Source organism: Periplaneta americana, chromosome 6, assembly GCF_040183065.1.
Source record: "Periplaneta americana isolate PAMFEO1 chromosome 6, P.americana_PAMFEO1_priV1, whole genome shotgun sequence".
Lineage (NCBI taxonomy): Eukaryota > Metazoa > Arthropoda > Insecta > Blattodea > Blattidae > Periplaneta > Periplaneta americana.
Genome location: NC_091122.1, coordinates 23039723 through 23047382, shown reverse-complemented (window position 1 = coordinate 23047382; position 7660 = coordinate 23039723).

The window sequence follows — 7660 nt, the reverse complement described above, 5'->3', positions numbered from 1 at the left end:
CTACCTATTATTAAATCTACCTAACTACCTACAATTAAATCTACTTATCTACCTACCGAATCAATCCAACTACCATCCATCCCACCATCCATCCATCTATCTGTCCGGTCCGTCGGTCCATCCATCCCACCATACGTCCATCCTTCCATCCATTCGTCGGTCCATCTATCCCACCATCCATCCATCTATCTGTCCGGTCCGTCGGTCCATCCATCCCACCATACGTCCATCCTTCCATCCATTCGTCGGCCATCCATCCCACCATCCGTCCATCCGTCGGTCCATCAATCAATCCATCCGTCCATTCATCCATCCATCCATCCCACCATCTGTCCATCCTTCCATTCATTCGTCGGTCCATCCATCCCACCATCCGTCCATCCGTCGGCCCATCAATCAGTCCACCCGTCCATTCGTCCATCCATTTATCAGTCCATCCATCCATCCATCCATTCATTCATCCGTCGGTCCATACATCAATTTATCTAACTACCTACAATTAAATCTACTTATCTACCTACCTGCCTAACTATCGAATCCATCGAACTACCATCCATCCCACCATCCATCCATTTATCCGTCCGTCGGTCCATCCATCAATCCATTCGTCCATCCGTCCATCCATCCATCCGTCCATCCATCAGTCCATCCGTCCATCCATCCATCCCACCATCTTCCATCCATCCATCCATCCATCCATCCATCCCACCATCCGTCCATCCGTCGGTCCATCAATCAACCTACCCGTCCATTCGTCCATCCATTTATCCTTCCATCCATCCATTCATTCATCCATCCGTCCATCCGTCGGTCCATCCCTCAAACCATTCGTCCATCCATCCATCCGTCCGTCCATCCATCCATCCGTCCATCCATCCATCTATCCCACCATCCGTCGGTCCATCAATCAATCTACCCATCCATTCGTCCATCCATTTATCCGTCCATCCATCCATTCATTCATCCGTCCATCCGTCGGTCCATACAGCAAACTACCTGTCCATTCGTCCATCCATCCATCCATCAGTCCATCCGTCTATCTACCCATCCATCCGTTGGTCCATCCATCATCAGTCTATCTGTCCATCCGTTGGTCCATTCATCCATACATCCATCCACCCGTCCATTCGTCCATCCACCTATCCCTCACTACCTGCTTATCTACCTACCTACTTACCACCAATTTGTCTTGTCTTCTTTTTTCTCCTAGTCTGTTTATCAAGTATCGAGGGTATTTTGTACGCTAGCTAAGTTTAGGGGTAGAGCATATTTCCTTGCTCGTCTTTAACATTAACATAACTGGAAAACTCGCGGTGTATGAGACCAACACTGCTGCGACGTGAAGCTTTTAAATGCAATAAGGTTCTATTAATGTAGCTCACAATTTAACATTCCTGTCTTTAACCACAAACAACCTTTAACATAACAATTTAATTAAAGTGTAACACCTAGCTTTCAGCGCTGCCAACATAATCCATTTTTATCGGGAAGGGTAAGGACTGAAATAAGAAGTTGAGGATAGATTTTTTTGAATGCCTGTTAAACTGTGAAAGCGACATTAAAGATACTCTTGCACACAGATGGACCAACATAAAACACAAAGACACTCAACACCCTTCATCTCACCCTCTCTCTCTCTCTCCCTCCCTCTTTGCTAACATCATCTTCAATTCCTCATCTTCTACTCCGTACAAATTTCAATTCCAATCCAGTCTATATTATCATTTTCCATGGGACTGAAAAACATCTCTCTGGTAATTTTGGTCACTTATTTTCCCATTAGATGAAGAAATACGATCGTTAAATTTCTCATCACAAAATATAGCCTATGGATACAAAACAAAATGGGATGCTTTTTTGTACTTTGATAATATAAGATCTACTTTGTGCCTGCATTTTAATAGCGATCAGAATCAAACCGAGTCATTAAAATCCAATAAGCGATAGTTTACTTGCATGGCATAAAAAGATCCCTAAATTATTCCAAAATTTAACATCAGTGGCCGAGAAATTGCGTGGCTGCGAACGAGCTTAATCCAGGAGTCGGGCAAGGCAATCGTTAAGGCCCTTAGGGTAGAGAATCATCTTCCTCTGCATTACGCACTGTGCGTATGCATTTTCTTACGATTCTTCGAGTTTTGCCGAATCGGTGGTTGTGAACAAGGGGTCCGACTTTCCATTTCAGAAGTTATTATACTCCACTGTTACTTTTACTTCTGCTGAAATATTCTCTACAAGGAAATTCACAGCAGATTTAAGGGAATCCCTATGATTGCATGAAACATATATAGAAAAAACTGAATATGTGAGCTCGAAGCCTGTTGGCCATTTGTCTCACTCCAATTTTCGCCGTTACACTTAAGGAAAACGTTTTAAATAGAGAATGGAGTGAGACGGACCGCGAAGAAAACAATGAGGCTAGAAGTTAACCTTACATTTCTGTTTCCATGGTACCAAGAGTGACGTCAGGGTAAACTTTTCTTGTCAAAAGGTTACAATAATGTTTCTCACTTTATCCATGAACAAAGACTTTTAACGTCAAAACAGAGAGAGACGAAGATGACACATACTTTCTCATTATATGTTTTACGCGTTTCGTAACGAGAGTTTTCATGTTGTGAATGAGACTATAGTCCCTAATTAATTTTCTTGAAATATTATTCGAAAGACATACAGGTCGAGTACACCCTATCCAATAATTAGATAACAGAACGAGACTGGTAGTCTGGAATGACGCACTAAAATATTTAATTAATTCTTTCTTTCTTTATTTCTTTCTTTTTTATTTTTATTTATTTATTTATTTTTTACTTCTTTACATATTTATTTATTTATTACTTATTTATTTATTTATTCTTTAATTATTTATTTATTCCTTTATTCATTTATTCCTTAATTAATTAATTAATTTATTTATATACTTATTTCTTTATTTTTTATTTTTTATTTATTTACTTATTTATTTATTTAATTAATTATTTCTTTATTTCTTTCTTTCTTTATTTACTTATTTATTTATTTAAAGCCATCTCCCAAGATTTTATTTTATAATTGATAATCAGTGGTGCTTAATTATTACATTTTATGTTTATAAGAATACTCATATTTAATTAATTATATTTTTATTTGCTATTAATTTCCGGATCCTCGTGGTCATCCTTAATTAAAGCCGGAAGATTTATTTCTCTCTCTCTTTATTTATTTATTTGTTTATTTATTTATTTATTCATTTATTTATTATCTGATGTCTGTCTATCTATCTATCTATCTATCTATCTATCTATCTATCTATCTATCTATCTATCTATCTATCTATCTATCTATCTATCTATCTATCTATCTATCTATCTATCTATCTATCTATCTATCTATCTATCTATCTATCTATCTATCTATCTATCTATCTATCTATCTATCTATCTATCTATCTATCTATCTATCTATCTATCTATCTATCTATCTATCTATCTATCTATCTATCTATCTATCTATCTATCTATCTATCTATCTATCTATCTATCTATCTATCTATCTATCTATCTATCTATCTATCTATCTATCTATCTATCTATCTATCTATCTATCTATCTATCTATCTATCTATCTATCTATCTATCTATCTATCTATCTATCTATCTATTTATTTATTTATTTATTTATTCTGGATTTAAGGCCATCAGTTCTTCTCTTCCACACCACCAGAAATATAATGAAGTATAAGAAAAATTGCACTAAAACATCATCATCAACATCATGAAAATCTAATGATGATGGACGGATACAACACAGAAAAATTCTCTCTAGAACCGGGACTCGAACCCGGGTTTTCAGGTTACAAGTATCCTGTCATTTTGCTGCCCAACGCACTTCAACTTGGTTGTACGAGCACATCTGAACAACATCTACGGGAAGCAATGAATAGGGAGAGCCGGACTTGTTGCGTGGCCAGCGTGTTCACCCGACGACACGCCCTGAATCTCTTTTTCTTTTGGGACTTATGAAATAATACACCAATCGAATTGACACCAGAGAGGAACCGACTATGCGAGTATTAGCTGCTTTTGATCAAATTCGACACAGGTCGATAACCACTGCTACGACAGTAGCAATGTAATCAGGTTCAGGGTAGACGGTTTGAACACCTGTAACCTATCGGTAAACATACTTGAAAAATAATTCATTTCATTATTGTTAATGTCACTAAAACCGGTATTTTTTTTTCGATGTCACTTAGTTCCTAAACGTGGCATCGGAGAACATGGGTCGTTTTACGGAAAATTATCCTCATTGCGAGATATATCGATCGCCAAAGTTTGTTGCAGAGGCCCTGAATCATCCTGTATATTTTAACTTTATTTATTTACCAGTAATGTGCGCAATCATAAAATATAATATGTATGTATGTATGTATGTATGTATGTATGTATGTATGTATGTATGTATGTATGTATGTATGTATGTATGTATGTATGTATTTATTTATTTATTCACACTGCAAATGGGTACATACCCGGTGGCAGTGGTAACTAATTACAATCAATAATGACAATTAATAATAAACACAACTAATAAAAAAGAAAAATTAATAATAATAATAATAATAATAATAATAATAATAATAATAATAATAACAATAATAACAATAATAATAAAATAATAATAATAATAATAATAACAACAAGGAGCATCCTAAATTAAATGAAGCATGGTCACTTAAAATAACATTTAAAGTAAATCTAATTTGTATAATATGGACCTGATGTTGTTAAATATATCGAAAACATCTGTCCAAAAAATATGTAATACATTAAGATGCAATGAAAAAGCATTTACTTACTGATATATAAGATTGAAATATTTTAAAAAGAAATTTTTATTCAACAATATTCATCTGAACAGGAAAATGACTCTGAAAATTAATGTATAGGCCTACTGTTCAACATTATATTCAAGTTATATTACTAAGAAAAAGTATCACTGTCATAACTATTATTATTATTATTATTATTATTATTATTATTATTATTATTATTATATAATGCCTTTTGACATTTTCTGACTGCCAAATATTAATTTACAGTCACTGATAAATGTATCGACTGCAAGATACCTCTCCCCTCTATCTCTCCATAGATCTTCTCCTAATTGCCTTCTTCGTATAGCTTCCAGAATGCCCTTTTTCCATGTTGTCATAGGTCTTCCCCTTTTTTCTTCTTCTTGATGGGGTCCAATCATATGCCAACCTTGGTAATCTTTCCGTATTCATCGCATCATATGCCCATACCATATCAGCTGTTTTGTGAAAATATCCTCTACAATATCATTCTTAACTTGTATTTTCTCTCTGATTATATCGTTCCTAATTTTATCTCTTCTTGAAATGCCTGCTGATTGTCTCCCATAATCCATTTCTAAGGCCAAAAATTTATTTTTGAATGGCGTTTTGCAATTGCCAAGTTTCTGTGAAAATGTAAATGATCTCCTTGATTTTCTACAGAATTTCCTTTCTTCTTTGTTTCTGTAAGTACAATTATATCCATTTTGATCTTCCTTTCTAAATTATAAATTATTTCACTCATATTGTTGCGTATTCCTCTAACATTCCACGTTATTATTATTATTATTATTATTATTATTATTATTATTATTATTATTATTATTATCATGAAATGCGTTTGTATCAGTGAAATGCGTCATAGTGCCACTACAGGGAATGAGATGAGAGTAAAGTGAAAGACTATTGAAACTTATGTAGGGCCTATACATAATTATGTAGGTTGTATTGTAAAATTAGGTATTTTATTTTATGTTTTATTATTATTTTGTTAAATTGTATTGTGTATTATTGTATTGTGTATAAAATTGTATATGTGTTGTAAAATTGTATTGTGTATTGTAAATTTTATTGTGTATTTGTTAATATTGTATATACCACTGCCACCGGGTGCTTGCCCACTTGCAGTGTAAATAAATACATACATACATACATCATTATCATTATAATCATCATTATCATTATCATTATTATTACTTATTCTTTTTATTACTTATTCTTTTTCAACACCTGACTCTCTTTTAATACTAAACTATACATTAGTGAGATCGACACTCGAATATGCATCTGTAGTTTGGAACTCTATTACTAGTTCTGATTCGGCAAAACTGGAAAATATTCAAAGGAAATTTATTTCATTATGTTCGTACAGATTTCTGCCTAATAACTCTGTGCATAACTATGATAAAATATGCGAGCACTTTAAATGTCGAAGCCTGCATGCCAGACGTCATGATCTCGATTACTTATTCTTATGTAAGGTCCTTAAAGGTGACATTAATTGTCAATCTTTCTTAAACAGTGTCAGCCTTCGTATTCCTATGAAGGACATGAGACATCACGAACTCTTCTATATTAGAAATTCTAAATCTTCCTCGCCGGTCTCCAGATGTATTAAACATGCTAACTTACATGTAGGCGATTTATAATAATAATAATAATAATAATAATAATAATAATAATAATAATAATAATAATTTATTTTAACTGGCAGAGTTAAGGCCATTCGGCCTTCTCTTCCACTCAACCAGTATGATAGAAGATTACTACAATGCTATGAATATAACATAATTAATACAATACAATACAATTCAAAGCAATACAATGCTACAATACAAGACAATATAATGCATAATTAATATAATACAATAACAATTCTTTTCATCTTCACAACACCAATAAAATAATTATGTAATAATAATAATAATAATAATAATAATAATAATAATAATAATAGTCATACCTAAATTAAATTAAATTATTAAACTCGATCACAATTATAACTTCAATTTGACTGCGCCCGTAAGAAATCGTTTAGCCTTTTCTTGAAAGTGGTTATTGCCTGGCAGCCCCTAATCTTCTGAGGCAGAGAATTCCATTCACAGGGGACTGAGAAAGTAAAAAAAGATGAGTAGTGGGATTTCGATCCATTCAATGTATAGGAGTATTAGAATAAAGCAATGTCTTTGCTAATATTATTTGCATTATCCTTATACACAAATTGGTAATACTTTTATAAGATTCAACTCCTTTCCCTGAAATTTTATAGTATTAATTCTTGTAAATTAATTATTGTAATCTATGTTCTTCATTTTGTTGTTAACTCAAGTATTTAATTTGTACCATAGTTGTTCATTTTAATGTATTAATTGTATCACTGTGCTGGACTTTTATTGGTCAATGGCTGTTGTCCAGCACATAAATATCAATAAATAAATAAATAAATTATTATTACTATTATATAATGAATTTATTGAAATTTGTCCAAGAAACTTAACCATCTCAGCCAGAAGCCAGTGTAGAATGCCATAACGGCACACCCCTCACCCATATTTGCTCTTCCGTGGGGCCATCGTATGCACAGTGGATTACGTTTGATTTATGGATGGAATTGCTTCTGTATAAAAAAGGATCTCCATTCGTTTGAGGATTTAAGTGAAAAGAAAAAAAGTTGGAGGGGATACCAAAAGAAGAATTTTGAGGATTTGGGGGACATATGGAAGCAGAGAGCGAGAAAGAGGGACGGAAAGAGGCAGAGAACACAGAATGACTGAGACAAGTTCGGTGGAGTTGTGGGAGTACGAGATGAATGGAGAACTCGTGAAA